The sequence below is a fragment of the Lupinus angustifolius genome, chromosome LG03, assembly GCF_001865875.1.
Source record: "Lupinus angustifolius cultivar Tanjil chromosome LG03, LupAngTanjil_v1.0, whole genome shotgun sequence".
Taxonomy (NCBI): domain Eukaryota; kingdom Viridiplantae; phylum Streptophyta; class Magnoliopsida; order Fabales; family Fabaceae; genus Lupinus; species Lupinus angustifolius.
In genome coordinates this window covers 10,770,143-10,795,152 of record NC_032011.1, presented here as the reverse complement: position 1 = coordinate 10,795,152, position 25,010 = coordinate 10,770,143, and the positions used below count along the sequence as shown (strand labels likewise).

At 30.9% G+C, this 25,010-nt stretch overlaps 1 pseudogene; it reads left to right on the top strand.

Moving 5' to 3' along the window:
• LOC109343361 lies at positions 15,846 to 22,866 on the top strand (annotated as a pseudogene).

Here is a 25,010-nt window from a genome sequence, read left to right as displayed (position 1 = left end):
ACCAAAACGTTTTGTCCTTGAGGGACCAAATAAATCCATATGAAGTAATTGTAATGGTCAATCGGAAGAAACCATGTGCTTTGGTTTGAAAGAGGTTTTTCTTTGTTTACCCATTTGACAAGCACTACATAGTTTGTCTTTAACAAACTTCATTTTGGGTAAACCAACAACTAAATCTTTCTTAATGAGTTTATTCAAATGTTCCATGTGAATGTGAGCAATTCTTCTATGCCAAAGCCATGCATCGTGATTATTATTTGCTACTAAATATGTTATAGGTAAAGCACAATCTATATCAATCATATATATATTATTTATTCTCTTACCAATAAGTTTAGAATTATTAGAATCCTTACTTTCAATGATGCATTTATCTGGTTAGAACGCCACATGAAATCCTTTGTCGCATAATTGACTTATGCTTAGAAGGTTATGTTTAAGTCCTTCAACATATAGTACACCTTCTATAGTTGTTGAGGGTGGCTTTCCAATTCTACCAACTCCAATAAGTCTTCCCTTGTTGTTGTCACCATATGTGACATATCCTTTGTCCCTTGGAGTAAGGACAAAGAATTTACTTTTATCGCCCGTCATGTGTTTTGAGCAGGAACTATCCAAGTACCATAAATTGCAGGCGACTAAAAAACAAATTAAGTTTTGTTAGGTATCCAATATTCTTTGGATCCTAGATGGTTAGTACCTTTCTCAACTCATTTAAATTTTCCTAAGGGTACACCATATTTTCTAATTATGCACGTGTTTGGTGTATGCCCATTAATTTTACACTATGTGCATATGGGTTGATGAATGTGTATCTTAGATTTTTCAAATGTATGGGTACTTTTCTTTTGAAAAATTATTTTCTTTTGGACACTTGGTTTCTTGAAACCATCGCTTTTTGAATAGCCAAGACCTCTCCGGTCTGTTGAGTGTTTTTGATCGTTAATAATTTTTTCTAAACTTTACCACTCTTGTTTAGCTTATTAAGTTCAAGACTTAATGTTTATACTTTGTTTTTAAGAGTGATGCAATTTTGAAAAGAGGATGATGAAGGTTAGTTTCTAAATGCATCTAATTCAGACTTTTGTTTTAGAAACATTTTTGTTAATTTGACATATTTATCATGGAAGTCATTAAATGCAGATTGAAGTTTAGAAGAAGAAAATAGATTAGAGTCGTTTACCTTTTCAGATGCAGAACTGGTATCATTGTCTTCCCAAACAATGTATATTCTTCGCCCAGTCTTCATATCATTCTTTCCTTTGAAAGAACCCTTTTTCAAATTTGGACAGTCCATCTTCATGTGACCAGGTTTGCCACATTCAAAAACATGTAAAGTTTTGACTTGAGGTGGAGGCATCATTGTTCTTGGTGAATTTCCTTGTTTGACCAGTCTTTGTGCCTTTGTTCCTTTTTAGGAACTTTCTAAATTTCTTCACGAAGAGACTCATATCTTCCGTATCATCTTTTTCTGATTAATCTCCCGATGAGTCATATCTACCCACTTTTGCTTTCATAGAAATATTCTTCTTCTTCTTTTCTTGCTCCTCATATTGATCAAGTTGGCTAAGTTCCAGTTCATGTTCCTGCAGTTTGCCAAACAAAGCAGCCAAAGACATTTTGGATAAACTTTTCTTTTCAGAAATTGTAGTTACCTTTGGTTGCCACATTGTGGTGAGTGATCTTAGAACTTTCAAGTTCAAGTCACTATTTGATAGAACTTTTCCAAGTGCAATAAGGTGATTGGTAAGGTGAGTAAACCTCTTTTTTAAATCAAGAATATTTTCTCCAGGCTTCATACGAAACATTTCATATTCCTGTGAAAGAGTGTTGAGTCTCGATGTTTTCACTTCCTTTGTTCCTTCGTGTATGGTCTCTAGAGTATCCCACATTTCTTTTTTAGACTTACAATTTGATACTATAAAGAATTCATCAATACCAAGTGCGGAGGTGAGGATGTTCTTTGCCTTTATATCATATTGCACCTTCTTTTTGTCTTCATCGTTCCATGAAGATTTTGGCTTTATTTCCCTTAAATTGTTGATAACAGTAAAGGGTATATATGGTCCTTCTTCAATGACATTCCCTATGTCCAATTCTTAAGAATCAATAAAGATCCTCATTCTTATTTTCCAGAAATCATAGCACTCTCCAACAAAGCTTGGAGAACGGTTGATGTTGGAACCTTCTCCTATGAATGATATTGAGGCCATCTTGATATAGGATCAGACTTGAGAATATCTTAATCAAATATAGCTCTGGTGCCAATTGTAAGAACGAGGTTGCAACTAAGAGGGGGTGAATTAGTTGAATTAAATATTATGGCCACTTTTGCTGCAAAATCAAGAGTTAACGTGCAATGGAAAATATATGCAGAAAAATAATCAAGATAAAATGAAAGAGATAAGGGAGAAGAGAATACACAGTGATTTTTATATTGGTTCACCTTCTAGTCCACCGAAGGCTACGTCCAGTACTCTTGCAGCACAAGAGATTTCTCTACTAAGAATTATGAATTGTAATTACAATATCTCACCCCGAGATTTCTATGTACCTTACACACTTCCTAATTCTTATTCACTCCTGGAAAACACTTTTCCAATTGATTCTAATCCCATTTCTTTTCACAACCCGTGAAAGAAAGTATTCTGCAACAATATTGAAGAATGTACAACAATGGCAGATTGCCTTTACAAGTATGAAAATAGTATAACTTGCAATCCAATCAGCTCTTTATGTATACCAAGTAATAACGCTCTTTGGAAAACTTTTAAATACTTCTAAGCAACTTCTGAAAATGACTTTGAAAGTTTGAGTGCAAGTTGCAAAAAGTATAGAGAAATAACTTCAGAAAAATTTTAAGAGCTTTTGGAAATTGTATAAGAGTTGTGTTGTTGTACATTATTGTGTGTTTGTGTTGTGAGAGTTAGAGCCTTTATATAGACTTTCCAAACACTCATGGTGCCTTTTTGAAAGTCTAGGAGTTGTTTCAAGTGAAGAGATTTCGTTTGGAGTGAAAACATTTCATTTTGAAATTTGAAATCTCATGCAACAGCTCTTAGTAATCGGTTACTGATAGTGGGTAATCAATTACCCAAACTCTTTGTCCACTGTTCATTTAAAATTAAATTAGAGTAATCGATTACAGCAAACTGGATAGTCGGTTACTCAACTTTTCAAAACTGGTAATTTGTTACTCAAAGACAGTAATGGATTACTCTGAACAGTTTTAAGTTGGATAACTCTTTTCTCATACACGTAACCTGTTACTTAGATGAAGTAACCCGTTACACACTATTTTTAAAAATTGTTTCAAGTATTTTTAAAGTGTTTCAAGTTTCTTTAAAAATAGTTTGAGCATTACTAATTTGCATATTTAAGAGTTTTAGGATAGAAGTACCTATAGAGACTTAATCTAATTATGCATGTAAGTCTCATTTAGTTATGATTGATTTTATCTCGTGAGATTTCCGTTAGGGTTCATCTTAGCCTAGACTCTTTCTAAGCAAACATCTTAAGACCTAATAAATATATAAAAATACTTAGCCTCTAGATCTTCTTGAATGATTTAGCTTATGTGAACTTGAGTCTTGACTTTGTTGTTTGTTGATTTGTTCATGCATTCAATCTTGTCATTGATATACAATCTTTGTTGTCGATCTTTGTCTTTATCAAACTCTGTCTTTCATCAAGCTTTGTCTTCATCAAAATCTATATGATGTATGCTTGTATACTCAATCTTCTCATTGATGTATGCTTGCATTTTCAATCCCCCCTTTTTGATGATGACAAACACTTGTTGCATCTTCTTGATGATAATCAACTATATTTTGTAATTTCCTTGTTTTAAGTTGATGTGCATTTCTCCCTCTTGCTCCCCTCAAATTTAGCGTAGGGTGAATTATCATTTGCTTGAGAAAACCACAAATTGTATCCTCCTGCAAATCATAAACAACCACTTTTCTCCTCCTTTTCGCATGATAAAAAAGAAATATGATATATGAAAGCTTATTGCCAAAAGAAAGGAAAACAATGCAATTTCTTATTGTTATTAATCGATTAAATTAATACTTAATCAATTAAGTATATTTCATTTTTACACATAAATATATTTTATATGATAGTTAATCGATTATGTCTGCTCTTAATCAATTAACACTACTGACAGAATACAATGCAGATTACATGTTTGCAAAATTTTATGTCACTTAATATCCACTTGTTTTATACAGTTTACAATCAGTAAGATCAATGCAACAAATTTAATAACTTATAAACATTCATTCATTTATTGATCAAACGGTTACAAGGAAAGGATAACAACTACATGATTCAAGTGAAAGCACAAAAATACAATTATAGCATATCATGCATGTAAAATTCAAATTCAAAGCACAAAACAAAATATCAAGTTTGAGATTACAACACAACGACCAAAAACATGTAGGCCGCAAAATCCTAAAACAGAACCTAACTAGTACACACTAGATGCCCTAAGGTAGACTAATTAGGAAGTGGTTGCATAAAGCTACCGAAGGTTCTAAACAGAAAGTGAAGCTGGTAGAAACGATTTTGGTTATCTTCTTCTTATCTGTGAAACTTTGCCAAGAGCATATCCTCTATGGATTGCATTCACGAATCAATTCGCTCATTTAGGCATTTTTCCAAGGCATCCAGATGATCCAAAGCAAACGAAGATCCTTGAGGCATGTTAGAAGCCCTGTCATTTTGTTACTCTTGTTTTTGCTCACCTTGCCCACCACCTTCTTCCTAATCCAGTATATCCAAATTTACAGTAGTCTTATGGTACTCCTGATACATTCATTCACCTCCAAATTTGTAAATACTCTTCTTGTGAATGAGATTCTCATTGACCATATGCTCTTTGGGATTCACATCAATAATCTATATATGAGAAGTATCGATCTCAATGTGATCAATGACACGGGAGATAAATATCTCATATGCTAGCCATCTCATGGAAGACGATAGAATGTGATACCTAACCTTAAAAATCTCATCAGGCCAGCTTATCATAATACCTTCCTTGATAGCAAACATAATTTCAAATCATTAATCGTTAGTGTGCATGATTAGTGTTGCGCTGAAGCAGAATGTAAGCAATCAAATAATGCAGCAGCCTATTCTCCATAGTTAATGAACCAACTTTAGTAAGCTCACCTTGGACGAAATAATATAGTCCTATCAGGCATGACTTGTACATTTTCGTGGAGTCGTACGCACTCCATTTCTCATCATTACAATCACCAAGAGGTCCACCATCACGTACCAAGCCTCCAACAACCATAAACAATTCATCATTCAATAGAATCAACCTCCCTTGCACCATGCTTCGGTAACCACCATCCTTATATTGAAAGTTTGCATAAAACTCTTGAACCAAAGATGGGTATATGCTACAATTTAGCTCTAGAAATTGTACAACCCCTTGTACCTCCAATTCATACGGGAACTGAAAACCTTGTTCCACCATCCATGCCATATCGGCATAACAGATGAATGTTGGTTTTCGGCTGATAAATATCACCAACCTTTCCGTTTGAAGAGCATGAGAATAGAATGGATCCAAACCCATGGATGGATTATGTCCAGCATTTGAAGAAGACCCTCTAGAGTTCTAATTTCTCGTACGTCTAGGATGACGAAGAGAACAATTTATTCTGGGGGTATATTTCACTCTCTTGGGTCTTCATTGTTCATTTTGGCAGAAATGGGAATGTGTAATTGATTGGATAGGAAAATTGAAATTAGGTTTTAGAAAGGGGGTAATTCGTGGTCACTCAATTTCAATCAAATTGATCGGTTGGAGATTAATAGGAGGAAAGAAATAGAGATTGGGTTGCTCTAATTTGAGTTTGAGGAAGAATTTCAAGATTAAATTGGGTGAAGAAGACAGAAAACACGAGGTTTAGGGTATGAAGAAACTGAACCCAAAACTATGTTTGAATCTGTTTTGTGACTGCACTTAATCGATTAACTTTTATGTTAATCAATTAACGAGATTGAGTTTTTAACACAGATAATCGATTATGGTTTAAATTAATCGATTACATATTTGAAACATTTTTAGCCCATGTAATCAATTATAAGGACTTATGATCGATTATATTACTAAGAAAAGGCCCAGATAATCGATTAGGGCACAGAATAATCGATTAAATAAGTCACTAAGACATATTTTGGCACAACTTGAATTAGTTTAGAGTTTTTCTAAGACTCTAATAGAAAGGACCTATCCTAAACACTTAATACACACTTAATTGAGAGCCAAAACACATGACAGCATATACAATCAAGAATATGGTATACAATTAAGAAAACATGCATTTATTGGCAGTAAGTGCGATTATTTAGGATTGTCTAGTCATCTAGCATCCATTCAAACACTTAGGCATAACATCGGGTAGAACATGTGATAAGACAATACAAAACAGAACATACCACGATATATAGTTACCTCTCATGCTTTACCTCATCCTTATCAAAATATTAGAAGGTTGCCATATTTGATTTCTTCTTTGGTCTTTCTTCAATTTCTTGATTCCTGACTTTTTTTTCTTGCATAGCACTTTAATCCTTTAAATGTGCATCATCATGAGTACCTAAAAAATATTAAGCATACCTTTCCTCTGCTCTTTTGGATATGGCTTATCAAATATTATATTTGCATAGGCATTTCAAAAAGTAATTTTGGTCATTTGCCTTAATATGAAATATGACTTGTTGTGCTTTATCATGATTTGAATAGCATAGATAACATTTCTAGATTTACTTATGAATTAAACATAGTTAAAAGATCTTATAATTGTTCAACAATGAAATATTTGCATTTAAGAGCATGTAAATAAGAAACATATAACATTTGGTCTAGAAGTGATTTCAGTAATTTTCTTGGAAATATACTTATCATATCACTTATTTTTAAAAATATGGCATCACTAGGATTTCATGTAAGAATTTATTTATAACACTTAAGTATGTAACACTTGGAGCATAGAAAAGATACCTAATTACCTTTATAGTACAACACTTCCAAACTTCAAGCATTTGAGTTGACATTTTTGTTCATAAGTGTCATAGCCCTTTTTCTTTGGTGATAAGTCAATGAAGTTTGATCTTCTCACCTACCATATGCCTAGAACAGTTGTTGTCCATATGCAATTTGATGTTCATATGTCCTTAGGCACACCTGCAAAACAAGTTTACTAGCATGTCTTGGGTACCCAAATAATCTTGGGTCCCTTGATGTTAGTTGCGTTGGGTATCTTGTCCCTTAGCGATCCACATATATTTTCCATTTAGAACATCATGCATTCTAATATTACATGTACTCAAAGTATGACCATGCGATCCACAATAAAATCAATTAGGAGATTTAAGATATGACATTTTCAAAACATCTACCCGTTTCTTGTGAAATATGTTCTTTGCATGCATATATCCCAAACAAGATCTAATCCTAACATTTTTACATGTAGCAAGTAAGTTGTTTAATTTGTGACTATAGATGTGAATTTAGCAACTTTATCTTTTAAGGCATTATTTTATTTTTCCATGAATGTGTAATTTTCACAAGTAGATATCACATTTAACATAGTGGTACAATCACATGAAGAGTTAGCATATTTAAAATTTAACGTTTCAATTTTAAGCTCATCAATAAAACTTTGCAATTCACAAAAAGAAATTCATGTTCTTCATGCATTTCAATATAAGCATTGTAAAGCATATCATACGTAGGAAAAATATTGGAATTTGAACTATAATCGGAAGAGTTTACCTCACTAGAATCATCTTACTCACTTACTTTGCAAGAATTCAGCTTTTGAGCCATTAGACATAGCTTGTTTGATTCTTCATCTTCCGATATGCTTGTTGATGTAGTGTCCTCTTTGGGTACATCCCAAATGATGTATGCCTTTTTAGGTTTGATGTCCTAAGAGTCTATCTTGTTGTCATGTTCAATTTTCTTGAGAGAAGTAGGACATGTGTATCTCATATGACCTACTTTCCCATACTTATGACAAATTGCTTTGACTTTGGGATACTTGCACATTTTGATTGAACCTTCTTCATCTTTCTTATGAAACTTTTTTAGTCCTCCACTCTTTCTTAAGTACTTTCTGAATTTGTTGATGAGGGGGAACATGGTTTCATCACTTATGTCAAAATCGGACTCATCGTCATCAATTTTCTCTTTTTGACTTCCTGGATGTGATTTTGTTGCTTTGAAAGAGATTCATTTGATGTTCTCGTTCGTTTTCTCATTGAGTGTCAAATGTCTTAACTCTATATCGTGTTCTTGAAGTTTGTAAATAATGTAGCGAGTGTCATATGTTCCAAGTCCTTTGACTCCACGATGACTGTCACCTTGGGTTATCATTTCCTATCAAGACATCCCAACACTTTATTCATTAGTTTATGTTTAGCAAATGATTTATCTAATGCAATGAGATGGTTAATAATATGAGTAAATCACTTTTGCAAATCAGAAATAGACTCATGTGGAAACATGCGAAATAACTCATACTCATGTATCAATGTATTTAATCTAGATCGTTTGACCTCACTAGTGTCTCTGTGGGTTACTTGTAAAGTGTCCCACATAACCTTGGCACTATCGCACTGAAAAATCCTAAAGAATTCCTCGTATGAAAGTGCAGAGGTAATAATATTTTTTGCTTTCAAATGAAGTTGCACTTTCCTCTTTTCCTTGTTGGTCAAGAGACTTCTTGGTTTCTCCTTCCACCATGTATAGTAGAACGGAAGTTCCATATTCTACGGCATCCCAAATATCCATATCAATGGCCTCAATAAAAATCCTCATTTGGATTTTCCAATAGGCGGTACCCCTCACAATTGAAAATGGAGGGAGGTTGATGGATGCACCATCGCCGCCAAAAGGGTTAGAAGAGCCCATGGTAAAAGTGTCTAAGATTAATGATCTAAGTGGTTAAGCTAGCACGGTCATACTAGCTCCGATACCACTTGTTGGATCCCATAGGGCTCTGTAACTCACTTAGAGGGGGTAAATAGGTGATACGGCACACAACTACTGTTGCTGGATTAACAATCAGATTTTACAAATTCACTCATTATTTAATCAATTAACACCAACTATAATCGATTAACTCGTTCTACAGATAATCGATTAATTAAAGAACCTAATTAGTTATTCAGTTCTTGTTCTTAGAAAAATATTTTTTTTTTATCTCGAAGATTACCAAGATTAAACTAAACTTAAATGCACTTTTAAAGATGATTAAGAACTGTAAATGAATGGAACAAAATATGCAAATAACTCATAATAATATGCATGTCAAGTTAAGTACATCACGTAATGCAGAAATGTAAAGAGTTAAGGGTTTACAAGAATGAGACATGACTTTTATCCTGATTAATTTGCTGGTCCACTTGCAAACTACATTCAGACCTCCCCTTCTGATCTTGAGAGATTTTTCTTCACTATGGAATATTATTGTTTCTTACAAACACAATTCCAATACAACATGCAAGAACTTATTCATGGATCTGTTGAGCCCTAAACCTGGTTTAACCACTCAACTTGCCTACTAGGATATCACACTGTTCACGATTCTGGCCCCAACCGATTTCTCGCTCTACCCAAGACTCATTGCCTTGTGAAGACAATCACTACATAACCGCACCTAGGGTTTTCCCAAGCCAATTCTCTATCAGTGGTGATACTAAATACACTAAAAGAATATGTTTATGTCAATGTCTAAATCTTTCAAGTTATTGATGCACCTATGAGTACAAAATATTCACTCTTCTAGAATCTAAGAACCCTGCTACAAATCTCGCAAAAATATAATATAGAAAATGTTAAATGCAAGGTTTCTTTACAAAAGATATGACAATTAAGCTCTTTGAAAATCTTTCTAAAGATTCTCCAAGTTCTCTTTTTTTTAAAAGAACACTTTGAAAATCTATCAAAAGATATGAAAGTGTAAGAGCAATGTAATTTTCAGAACTATGTGAAAACTCTCTGTTTTCGTGTGAGTGTTTTATCTATCAATGAATATTATGAAACATGGAAACACTTGGTTAAATATACAATTCTGTTTTCTGGACAGATAATAAATTATCACTTAATCTTAATCGATTAACGATTCTTTAAAATATAAGAAACCAGAAATTGCAACAACCTTTAATCGATTAAACTCATACTTAATCGATTAATGAGTTCCCAAGATTTCAATGCTTAATCGATTAAAATAACTCTTAATCAACTAAAGGTTTTTTAAAAAGATATTTCAATGTGATATGAATCTCCTACATGATTTGTAAAAGTATGATGCATGACTTTGAATGATGTATGATTTAAAACCCTTTTTAAAATCAAAATCATATGATCATGTATGTATGTACATGAAAATCATGTATGTATGCATGTAAGTCTCATTTTAGTTATGATTGATTTTATCTTGTGAGACTTCCATTAGGGTTCATCCAAGCCTAGACTCTTTCTAAGCAAACATCTTAAGACTTAATAAAGATATAAAAACATTTAGCCTAGATCTTCTTGAATATTTAAGCTTGTGTGAACTTGAGTCTTGACTTTGTTGTTTGTTGATTTGTTCATTCCTTTAAGTTTGTCCTTAATATACAATTTTTGTTGTCGATCTTTGTCTTTATCAAACTTTATCTTTCATCAATCTTTGTTTTTATCAAAACCTATGTTATGCATGCTTGCATTCACAATCTAGTAATTGATGCATGCTTGCATTTTCATAAAAGTCATACGATACATGAGTCAAGAAATGGATAAATATCTATGAATAAGAAAGAAATAAAATAAAATAAAAATTATCCATATTTCAGTTTCGATCTCTAATTGTCTGCCTCAATTACTGTCATGTTGTGGATTATGTCTCCTCTATTGATGAGAAGTAAAAATCTAATCTTCTATTTTCAATCTAACATTTGGATAATTAAATATTGGATTTATCTTTACTAATATGACTTATCAATCAATACTTGGTATAAATCTAATATGAATCTTGCATCATTTTCATATTTATCCTATATAGCTTGTATCTTTTCCATGATATCTTATTTATACTGATTTTAGTCTCATGCTTGACAATTACCTTCGTCAAAATTGACCTAAGAATAAAATAAGTTTGTAGTCAAATTAGATCAATTAAAATAATCATATAATTAACAAGACGTTGGTTTAGTAGTGTAAAGTCTTATTGGATCCCAATGTCGATGATTCGATTCCTGAAAGTGACACGTGTTAAGAGAAGCAACTACAAACTTCAAAAAAAATTAGTTTATTATCCAAATATGAAAATACTTTTGGTATAGGAAAAAAATTAAACTAATCATATAAATTGATAATTTATTTAGTTTGAAGGTGGAAAATATAAAGAATGTAATTAGGCACACCAAATATATCAAAGGCATAAATTCTTTCAGAAGAAAGGGGAGTAAAAGTCATTTAGGATTAGAGAATAAAGTATATCATGATGTGAGGATATAACTTTACCTCCTTAAATCACTTAAATATTGATATGTGACTTCTCTATTTATTATCTTAATAATAATTTGTACAACATTTAAGTGAGAAGATGAGGAGAAAATAGAAGAAACACAAGTCAATATTTAAGTGAGTTAAGAAACCACATCTCAATATTTAAAAGGTTTGAGGAAATAAATTATCTCCTTACACTAGAAAATATTTTATTCTCTTTAAGATTAAAATGAATTCAAAGAGAGTCAAAGTATTCTAAATTAAGTAAACATATTTGATACTCAACAAACATCCCCACATTTATACATTTCTCCTTGTCACTCAATATTTCAGCCTAAGAAAGAATCGACACAGATACAAAAAAGAATCTACCCATATGGAACTTGAATAAGCTTCAGTATAAAAAGAATTTAGTTGGACCCAATCGTGGTCCAGGAGTCTATAACTATAGAGAAGTTTTATTGTTATTAGAATATAAGAAGAGAGCGTAGAGTGACAAGTAAGACACTATATCTTAAACCACTATCTTAAGGCAATAGTTTCATGTGTTTTTTCCACTTATAAAATCTTTCACTTTTTCCCTCATATCCAATGTGAGACTTCACATTTGAATAAACCCAACAATTTCCCCCTCAATGTGGGTATCACACACTTATTGGTTTGCTTTCCCTTAAGTCCACTATATTTCAACCGAATCATCATTACTAGAGAGTTCTATTGTTACTGAGGTATGAGAAGAATGTAGATCCACATGTGAGACATCACGTCTTGAACCAAAGCTTAAAACAATAGTTCCATGAGTTATTTCCACTTACAAACTCTTTCGCTTCTTTTCTAATATTCAATGTGAAACTTCACACGAATAAATCAAACAATTTTCATGGGGTTTAATTGAGTCTTTTCATATGTTAATATTGTTTGTTGGAATTTGGCAACAATATGTTAACCAGTTAGAGACTTGTAAGTGTTTGATGGTAAAGACTTGTGACTCAACTTTTTCTAGAAAGTGTACTACCATAAGCTTGACATCAGACCAAATCACCACCAATATTATTGAGTATCTCCCAAAATACTTTTCCTTCTTTGCTTGTTTGCATGATTGATCACCCTCCATTCATTTCTTGCACTTTGTGCATTTTATTTATCTTACATTTAAATATTTTATTGGGAGATAAAAAGAACAATACTCACATTTGCAACAACTTTACAAATTCCCCCTATGTTAAGGATAATGTTTTATCAATATGTTGAAGGCCGTAAAAAATAATCCTAATTACTTTAGTCATAATTATACATGTAAACAATGTTTAATCCTAAAACAGTCATAAGACAAATTGTAGTTCAAAATCTAAGAAAACATCACTCCACAAAGAGACGGTTGATTTTTATTAGTTTATAGATCGAACTCTTTTAGGCTTAAAACCTAAAATTTATTTTCTCAAATCAATGACAAGAGTGAAAGCACATGGTATATGCCAATTTTTAGTTTTCAAAATGTTATTCTCTGCCCAATCTTAAACCAATTCACAATTGTTTGAAAAATAAGTTCTGAATCAAGTAGTAACATCAAAAGTTTGAATCAATCAAAAACTTAATTATTATTCATAACAAGCTTTCAAATATTTCCATTAACTGCTTCAAAGTTTTAAATTTTTCCAACAAAAAACACTTCACAAATATTATGTATCATCCCCACACTTAAAAGTTAAGCATTGTCCCTAATCTCCCCCAAACTTAAAGTAAAAAGTAGGCAAGGATAATAATTTAAAAAGAAAATATTAAGTTGGGAAAACTTCTCTAGCTGTGTGGTAGATATGATTGCATGATCATCCAAAATGTTGTTAAATTAACTCTTAACTTCTAATGCTCCTCATGTCTTGGAGCTTCTATGACCATTCAAGGTCCTTTAAATAAGGCACGTCATGGACCAACTTTCATATATCTCATTTATTTGATACACATATTTTTCAGATCATATATCTCAAATATGTTTAACAATTGCATTAGCCATTGTGTGCACTTTCACATATTCATTTTCTTTGATTTTTGGTTAGGTTTAAGTGGACTTGTGATGAAGAAAAAGAAGAATGATCATGGTGAAAGGTTAATAGAGGTCAAACAATAGATCAAAAGGAAGAAGATGATGAAGAAGAAGAAAATGATAATAGAGTTTTATGGGAGTTTTATTTTCAATTTTGGGTGGAAGACATATTTCGATGGGAAGTGAATATTCCAATAAAGGTAACACCTTTATAACAAAAGAATCAGATTAAAATATGGAAATTAAACAACAAAATTTATTTAATAAATAAATAATCTAATTAAAACCTAAAAAAGAAGAAGACAAATAACAAAGATATAATTAACCTCAATTTAAATATACCACACATGATCAAATATGTAAAAACACTGGGAAATGAATATTGCAAAATTCTCCAACAAAGTAACACCTTTATGATAAAAGAATAGTTAAAAAAAATAAAATAAACGACAAAAAAATTAATATAAAAAATAAAGAATCAAATTAAAACCCTAAAACAATATAAATAAGAAAAAAAATTATCTTCTATATTTATACTATATCTATACCTCTATACTATATAAAGTCAAAATATATTATAATTACCTACATGGCATAATTTTCACTTACCTATTTTGTCCTTATAATTAATAATTATTATAATATTTTTTCACACAATAAAAAATTTAAATTGAGATTTGAAGAAGTTAAATTCACTAAATATATCAAACTACCAATGCAGTTTTTAATAATATCACAATTCATTTTTATATTTTTATAAAAAATTATAATATCATAGTATAAAAATTGTGATATAATTCTCTAAAATGAAATATATAAAAACTAAATGCTCAATACTAAAAAGTGAGAATGCAGGTCGGTAGACACGGAGTGACTACCTATATGCTAGTTATATATAAAAACAAAACATCTCACAACTACTTAGATATGATATAATTTCCCCTTAAGAATGTTACTCTTCTAATTAACTCTTACTACTAATGATGTAAAAATTGGACCGTATCGGCCGGTTCAATCGGAAACCGGTGAGTCGGTCCCCTAACTGGTATGGTGTGGATGATGAACCGATCAAGTATCAAAATCGGTCAAAACCGGTCAGAAACTGGTCAAAACTGGTGAACCGGCCGATATTTCACTAAACCGGCCGGTTTATACATATATTTTCTTTTTTGGAAAAAAACTTAAAAACTCATTAGAAGGTGACCCATGTTTCCAACCCTTCTTCAACACTTCAAGGCACATGCTTCCAAGACATACTTAGATTACACCTTTTGGTTCCTAACGTTCGTGTGTAATCTTAGTGACATTTGTATAATTTTGGAGTTCTATCTGAAGATAGGATTTGGTGCAAAAATATATATCGATATGAGACAATTTTGACTCCTTGGTGTTAAATGTTAAAACTCCAAATTTATTTGTTTTGTAGAGTGAGTTATGAATTTGTGTCATTTATTTATATTTTGCAGTTGTTAAGTGATACTTTTGGATTGATATATATTTTGTAATTTATACTTTGAATTTGTTAAAGACTTAAAGTTGTTTGTTTATGTGAATTTTGAGTAGATTATAAATATGAATTATAAATTTGAGTATCTACCTATTTGGAATTTTTTTGTTATAGGTTTATTTATATATATATATATATATAAATATAGGTAAGTATGTCCGGTTTAACTGACATGCAGTTTAATTACTGAGCTATACCAGTATCCTGATCGGTTTGATAACCGATATGATTTTTACAACTATGCTTACTACAATATTTCCACACAAAATAAAAGAAATATTAATGGAAGTTATTTACACAAAGATATCATACTATCAATGCAATTTTTAATGTAAGTTTTAATAATATTTATTTTCACAATTTTCTATTATATAAATTATAATATCATGTATACTTAATACAAAAAATATGATATAATTTTCTAATATAATATTAAATATTCAATATAAAAAAGTAAGAACTCAGGTAGGTAAAAACAAATGATATATAAACACGCTCGTTAATATAAAACAGATGATGAATTATGTAAAAACATGATTTTATTTTTAGAAATATTTATATTTATTTCCCACCCAAAAATAATTCCACAACAACACACAAGTCCACGGCATGCAAATCATACAACCACCTATCATGCAACCCTCTGTTTGTAAATCCCCGACAACAACCTCCAAATGGCGTTGTTTATTAGGCCCTAAAACCCTTCTTCCCAAATTTGGCGGAGTTTTCCACAAACGCTCACACCCAAAACCTTTATATCAATAAACCCTTTCACATTTCATACCATGTGTGACAAACTCAAAAACACTATTACAAAAACAAAAAACAATGACTTTGAGTTTCACACCAACCAACACCATTCTCGGAACCCCTTCCTCCTTCGTCACCACCACGCGCCTCCTCTCAACGTCTCACTCTATTCCTTTCCAGAAACATCGCCGCTCCTTCGTCGTGCGCGGCTCTGTCACCGCCGCACCGGCATCGTCGTCGGTGGTGAAGGTGTCTGGTGAGTATTCGGTGAAATCAGTGAAGGCCAGGCAGATCATAGATAGTAGAGGGAATCCGACGGTGGAGGTGGATCTGGTAACGGACCAGGTTTACCGAAGTGCTGTCCCGAGTGGGGCCTCTACAGGGATTTATGAGGCTTTGGAGCTTAGAGATGGGGACAAGAATGTGTACGGAGGGAAAGGTGTTCTTAACGCTGTTAGGAATATCAATGAGTTTTTGGCTCCCAAGCTTGTTGGTATTGACGTTAGGTAAATCATTCGTTTTCCAGAGAAAAAAACTTCTATACGGACATAGGACATATGTACATATCATGTTTCCATACAAATGAATTTTTGTTTTTGGAGTTCTATATCTTCAGTACAACATATATACATATCTCATTACATAATTCATTTGTATTATTGACTTTTTTTTTTTTTAAGAGTCAATATTGATTGAAAATGAATTATGATATTTTTTTCTCTGTCTTTTGGTGATATCAAATTTTAATGTATTAAAAATATTCTATTCGTCGACTATATGTATATGTATATGTATATGTATATGTATATGTATATGTATATGTATATGTATATGTATATGTATATGTATATGTATATGTATATGTATATGTATATGTATATGTATATGTATATGTATATGTATATGTATATGTATATGTATATGTATATGTATATGTATATGTATATGTATATGTATATGTATATGTATATGTATATGTATATGTATATGTATATGTATATGTATATGTATATGTATATGTATATGTATATGTATATGTATATGTATATGTATATGTATATGTATATGTATATGTATATGTATATGTATATGTATATGTATATGTATATGTATATGTATATGTATATGTATATGTATATGTATATGTATATGTATATGTATATGTATATGTATATGTATATGTATATGTATATGTATATGTATATGTATATGTATATGTATATGTATATGTATATGTATATGTATATGTATATGTATATGTATATGTATATGTATATGTATATGTATATGTATATGTATATGTATATGTATATGTATATGTATATGTATATGTATATGTATATGTATATGTATATGTATATGTATATGTATATGTATATGTATATGTATATGTATATGTATATGTATATGTATATGTATATGTATATGTATATGTATATGTATATGTATATGTATATGTATATGTATATGTATATGTATATGTATATGTATATGTATATGTATATGTATATGTATATGTATATGTATATGTATATGTATATGTATATGTATATGTATATGTATATGTATATGTATATGTATATGTATATGTATATGTATATGTATATGTATATGTATATGTATATGTATATGTATATGTATATGTATATGTATATGTATATGTATATGTATATGTATATGTATATGTATATGTATATGTATATGTATATGTATATGTATATGTATATGTATATGTATATGTATATGTATATGTATATGTATATGTATATGTATATGTATATGTATATGTATATGTATATGTATATGTATATGTATATGTATATGTATATGTATATGTATATGTATATGTATATGTATATGTATATGTATATGTATATGTATATGTATATGTATATGTATATGTATATGTATATGTATATGTATATGTATATGTATATGTATATGTATATGTATATGTATATGTATATGTATATGTATATGTATATGTATATGTATATGTATATGTATATGTATATGTATATGTATATGTATATGTATATGTATATGTATATGTATATGTATATGTATATGTATATGTATATGTATATGTATATGTATATGTATATGTATATGTATATGTATATGTATATGTATATGTATATGTATATGTATATGTATATGTATATGTATATGTATATGTATATGTATATGTATATGTATATGTATATGTATATGTATATGTATATGTATATGTATATGTATATGTATATGTATATGTATATGTATATGTATATGTATATGTATATGTATATGTATATGTATATGTATATGTATATGTATATGTATATGTATATGTATATGTATATGTATATGTATATGTATATGTATATGTATATGTATATGTATATGTATATGTATATGTATATGTATATGTATATGTATATGTATATGTATATGTATATGTATATGTATATGTATATGTATATGTATATGTATATGTATATGTATATGTATATGTATATGTATATGTATATGTATATGTATATGTATATGTATATGTATATGTATATGTATATGTATATGTATATGTATATGTATATGTATATGTATATGTATATGTATATGTATATGTATATGTATATGTATATGTATATGTATATGTATATGTATATGTATATGTATATGTATATGTATATGTATATGTATATGTATATGTATATGTATATGTATATGTATATGTATATGTATGTGTGTCTCCACAAAAATTTTATTATCCTTTGCTATTCTGAAATTTCTTTGGGAATTCTTATAAAATTCAGTGTATACCAATATCCCTAAAAAAGACAAAATTACAAATTTTGAATTTTAGTCAAAATAGTGCCAATATCCCAAATTTTAAAATTGATTATTTTAACCCAGATGCAATGTACTTGGTGGACTATTTTGGACTAGTTGGGGTTTCCAATTTTTCAGGGAAATTTTTTAAGGGGCCTAAGTGAGTCTTTACACTTTCTTTGTCGTGTATGAAAAGATACAACCCTTCTTTCTTAACTTTCACACATCTTTTACTAACTTTTAAAACATTGTTGTTCTCTTTTAATTTAAGATTTGTGTTTTTATTTAATTTTATACTGATCAATCTTCTACCATTTACTGTGTTGTGTCCGTGTCATGTTTGTATCTGTGCTTCTCACTTTGACTGCATGATTTCTTGGTTGGTTATCATAGTTGAGGTGGAACTTGGACAAACAACCAAGCTTAATCCCACTGGGTGGGGTCAGTATTTTTTTAAAAATTGAATACTTGGTGGGCTGGTTGAAATAGTAGCAAGAGTATGTTCTGTAATCAGAATAGTGCATCAATGTCTGCTGGTTGGAGTGGCAAGGGGCACCTCTGTTCTCCGTAATTAAGGTCGTCTGTTCGAGTTTTGTGAATGGAAAAACTGGGTGTTGAGAGAGTTTTGGCTCCTTAAATTTGTCTTTCCAACCTGACTTGGATTAGTCGAGATCCAAAATAACTTCGGAATAGCAAGGATCTCGGACACAATCATAAGTGCTAGTAGCATTTGTTGAAAGATTCACACTTAGAGTGCTATGATGTAAACATATTAGAGATAACTCAACTGTTTTGGCGATTTAACACTCATCACTCAGTTGTCTATACAATTATGCCTTTATATGGTGTATTTGACACTGGACTTTCAATCAAAGAATTCAAGTTGTCATGCCATTGTAAAATAACTGACATGTATTATAAACACCTGATCCACATAGTTGATATCAGTTGTCATTTTAATGTGTTTTGCAAATAATGTGGTCTAAATTGGAAACCTGTGATCATGTTGCTGTTGTATGCTGAAACGACGTAGAAGCAGTGCCCCTTATAGAATCCAGTTGAGTATTTTGTAGAGTTAGTTAGCTGATATAATTCTTAGCTAGGTCATTGTATGTAACCTGCTATACATCATGAATTGCACACCAATTGATATTTTTCCTGCTTTTTCTATAATTTTTCTTCCTATTTCTTCTTTCTGAAAGGGAAAAAGAAAGAAAACTGATTTTATATTTACACAGTCTTGACTGAGGCATAGTGTTCTGTTTTTGACATTTTGTGCTCTACAAGTTGACATTTAAGGCTGTGTTTAAAAAGGAATCAAGCGGACGTGGATGCCATCATGCTGGAAATAGATGGAACTCCAAACAAGTCAAAACTAGGGGCTAATGCAATATTGGGAGTTTCATTGAGTGTGTGTAGAGCTGGCACAGGAGCAAAGGGAGTGCCCTTGTACAAGCACATCCAAGAGATTTCAGGAACAAAAGAACTTGTTATGCCAGTTCCAGCTTTTAATGTTATAAACGGGGGCAGTCATGCAGGAAATAATCTGGCTATGCAAGAATTCATGATACTCCCAGTTGGAGCAACTTCATTTGCTGAGGCCTCCGCATGGGCAGTGAAGGTTAGAAGCCTAATGCTTTATGCCTGTAACCACTGAGGAAGTATGACTGAATTTATATGAACTGTGGTTGCAACCATGCATCTTTTGTTTGCATTTTCTCATTTTGGTATTCAACTTGTTTTGATATAAGATGCGATAATTTCATTTTGATACTAGTTTTTATAAGTTCTTCCTATAAGTTTTGCATCTGGTTTGATGACTGATCTAAACTCAATTTTCCTGACTGCATACTATATGGCTTATGTTTCATGTTTTTTTTTCTTTTCAATTCAACATCCTATCAGCGATGATCTGTTTATGCTGACAAATAGTTAACTTGGTTGTTTCTTGTGGGATAGTCTATCATGTATTAAAGGGCATAATCAAAGCAAAGTATGGGCAAGATGCATGTAACGTTGGAGATGAAGGAGGATTTGCACCCAATGTTCAAGATAACAGGGAGGGACTGGTTTTACTCATCGATGCCATCGAGAAGGCTGGCTATACTGGCAAGGTAGGAAGTGCTTTCATTGTTTCATGCTGTCATATAATTTGAATATCTACCTGTACTGATCATGAAAAAACTGGTGCAGATTAAAATAGGAATGGATGTTGCAGCTTCGGAGTTTTATACTAAAGATGGGAAGTATGATTTAAACTTCAAGAAACAGCCAAATGATGGATCTCACATTCACTCTGCTCAGAGTCTTCGTGAACTTTATAAAGACTTTGTGAAAGAATTTCCCATTGTGTCAATTGAGGATCCATTTGATCAAGATGATTGGAGTTCATGGTCTTCGCTACTCTCTTCAGTTGATATTCAACTCGTGGGAGATGATTTGTTAGTCACAAACCCAAAGAGAATAGCTGATGCCATTTCTAAGAAGGCTTGCAATGCTTTGCTTCTTAAGGTGAGTGTTCTTTACTATTTTTCTCTCTCATACTAATATAAGGTGTGTTTGGTACAAATTTGAAAATAATCTGATTATCAGATCAACATATAATCTTAATGCCCAAAAGTCCAGCTTAAAGAAATCAATGTTTTTTCATTCAAAAACAGCTGTAGAAAACAACTTATGTTGTTGCTAAATAACTTCGAGCCTCTGCAGATTATCATGTTTAACTGTTTTTTTCCAAAAATTAATCTGAAATAATCACACTCATAATATGCACCAGAACTTGTCATTTTTTTATATTTTTAGTTTAATTTGCCCACCATGCCCTGTATGTGTCAGAGTTTTCTGGGTAGGCATGATTAATAATCTTCAATTGTTTTATCTGCTATCCGCTGATTGCAGGTTAACCAGATCGGCACAGTTACTGAATCTATTCAGGCTTCTCTTGACTCAAAGGCTGCGGGTTGGGGTGTCATGGTTAGTCATCGCAGTGGCGAGACTGAGGATAACTTCATAGCTGATCTCTCTGTTGGCTTAGCCAGTGGACAGGTTCTATATCATTAATCATTTTGTTTGGTGAATTTAATATTTTTAGTGTTGCAAATTGTGCCATGCCATTATTTTATAACTTGGATGTTGATTATTCAAGTTCTGTCCTCCAGATTAAGACTGGCTCTCCTTGCCGAAGCGAGCGATTGTCAAAGTATAACCAGGTAACTAGAATCATATGTTAACTTCTCCCCCTCTTTGATTCAAGTTTTAATTCAACTTATGACATGCATATTTTAAAGTACACTCTTATGACTAAACGTCTAAACCTTACGCAAGTTATTCATTGATCTATTTTAACTTAACGTTTTTATTTCGGCATTTACTGGACATGATAGGGTAAAAGTGAAACAAAGAAATTGAATATAATAAGAGTTATAATAAACTGCTCATAGTTTTCTTTCATATGGAGGATAATGTCCAACTTGGCTGCTTCATTTAATTTGATGACTCTCGTGGCCATTTTAAACTGCTTGGTCGGATAGTATGCACAATATAAAAAATAAAATGAGTGTAATATCTATGCACTGTCACTGTACAAATTTTAATGCACAGTTAGGATATCATCCACCATTATTTGTATTAATTTTTTTTTTTTGAAAAATCAATGATGATAAAACTCATACATTGTCATTGTATACACTTTTTCCTCAAAATAAAAACAATACACCCTTGAAAGTAGTGTTTACATTCTTAACTATATCCAGTTGCTGACTATTATGTGAAAGATTAGCAATATACACTGATGTAATACACATTTCCCTCCGTGACTCTCTTAAATTAATTTTCAGCTTCTTCGCATTGAAGAGGAACTTGGAAATGTGCGATATGCAGGTGAAGCTGTCAGATCACCCTAGAGTGAATGGGTATTCATCTCAATCTTATTTGGAAATATTTCTGCATACAAATCATTTTCATCATTGATCTGATTAAGAAAACAAATGAAACCAAGGAAAATCCAGAGTTTTGATATAGCTACCCACCTTCTCTATTTTTTTCAAAAGATATAGGTGATGGCATTAGCCTTCAAATGTGTGTTTATTTTGAAATGAAATAATTGCTAATGGAGTAAGTAACTTATGCGTGAAGCAACTATTGTAATGTGAGTAGTTAATGTAACATCATGCAGTAACAATGCTGGATGTGTAGTTCTCAAAAAGATTCTATTTCATAAGGGTGGAGGTTGTTTGTAATCCACTGTACTTTAGATTTTTAGTTTAAACACTTGTCCAGATTTGCTAAAATCAATGAAGACTTTATTTCATTTATATTTGATAGACACATATTTGCATGTTTAATTTGTTTTGGATGAATGGAGGATAAGGAGAAATCGATGGAAGAGAATAAATTGAAATTGGGTGAACTACCTATACTAGGGTTATAGGATACTGAGATAAGATTCTCTCTAGTATTGGACCCAATGTAAGGGGAGAGATAAATCTATAAGATTTTAATTAACATAAATTAAAAAAATAAATAATTTGGACTATTAATTTCTTTTTGCATTGTGTTAAATCAGTATGATCCCAGCCCAAAATACTCTTATGGTAACTTTCTTATCATTCTGGTTCTCTTGGGGTATTTTTTGTTTTTTATAGGTAAATATTAGTATATTAATATTTTTTTTTGTTTTACTTTTATAATTAAATGAAAAATACCCAAGCAAAAATGAAAGTGACTCTCCTTTTGCTCCATCCCATCCCCTTTCTATTTCATCAACCTCCAAACTCCGAGCATAGCATTCGCGGAAAGTATAAAAATGGTGATAATGTGTACAATGATGGTACTGGTAGCATAATAGAAGTAATAATAACTAATGTACTCACATGACAATAGTGATGTGTATGACTGGTTATTTTTAGTACAAAGTTGCATTTCTTTTATTATTATAATATTTAGAGTAAATTATATTGATATCTCCTAAGTTTTAGTGAAATTACATAAATTACCCTTCATTTTTTACACCTAAACAAATCCCTAGTTTTCATACTTTCATTACAGTGACCACCTTGCCTGAGAAATATGTGTAATCTTTTAAACAAAAAATACAATAAATGTAATTAAGTTCAACAAAACATGATATATTGTTAAGATAAGTCCAAATAATATACAAATCAATGTATTTTCATTATTTTTTGTTACAAAATGCATCAACAGTTCTAAAAAATATTGTTTAAATCGCTTTTATACTTTATTGTAACGAACCAAAAATAATAAAGATGTATTGATTCATATATTATTTGGAGTTGTCTCCACAACATAACATGTTTTGGTTAACTTAATTGCATTTTTCACATTTTTGTTTAAAAGATTACACTTATTTCTCGTGCAGTGATGGTCGGTGTAATGAAATTATAAAAAGTAGGGGTTTGTGTAGATGTAAAGAAGTGATGGGTGATTTACGTAATTTCACTAAAACTCAAGGGTGTCAATGTAATTCACTCTAATATTTATGTATTAACAATATAAAGATTTATACATGGTCAGTGTATATTTATCTGTATTAGTTTTATTTAAAAGTCAATAATAATTAATAATAAATGATTAATGATGCAGTGACAATGTTACAAACTCTTACACTAAAGGTGTATATATTATTTTCTCTTCTTCAATATCGTATACATAACATAGTTTACGAGGAAACGATGCAAAATAACTAGGCATAAGATGCTTCTATGATTCTATTAGGTAAGTTTGTAGCATCTTAGTCCAGTAGGCATAAAGTGCTTCCATAATAAGAAAAACTTGTGAAGTATCTCTATAGGAAGATCAATAAAATATTTAATCTTAATAATTAAATTAGATAACAGAAATAAAAAAATTATTTTGTCTCCGAATATAATGCTGTGTATATTTTTACATCACTCGTTCTCATAATAATGAATGGCCGGCTCCATTTCTCAATAGGAATCATCTTTATTCCCTGGGATGGAGATCACTTATGTTCTACTTTGGTGTGTTAAGTCAATAAGAAAGTTTCATTCATTTAAAAAGAAAAATTATAAATAAAAAAATTAATATTTTAATATTATTTTATGAAATTTGATTAGTGTAGGACATGAGGATAATAAAATTATGGGACATGTGATCCTTGTCCCTATTTGGGAACCTAGTGACACATCCACCTCACCATAGTTTCATTGTCAAAAGCAACCGTAATTTTTCATTTTTCAACCTAATATTTTTTATTTCAAAACCTCATTAAATATTTGAGATCAAGATGAGAATCTTCCCAGTGAGATATGACAACTAATTTTATTGTCATTGATAGTGTATCTTTCTTTTCCTTAACTTTTGCTTGAATTTTTATCATGGATTCTTAGCGGATTTTT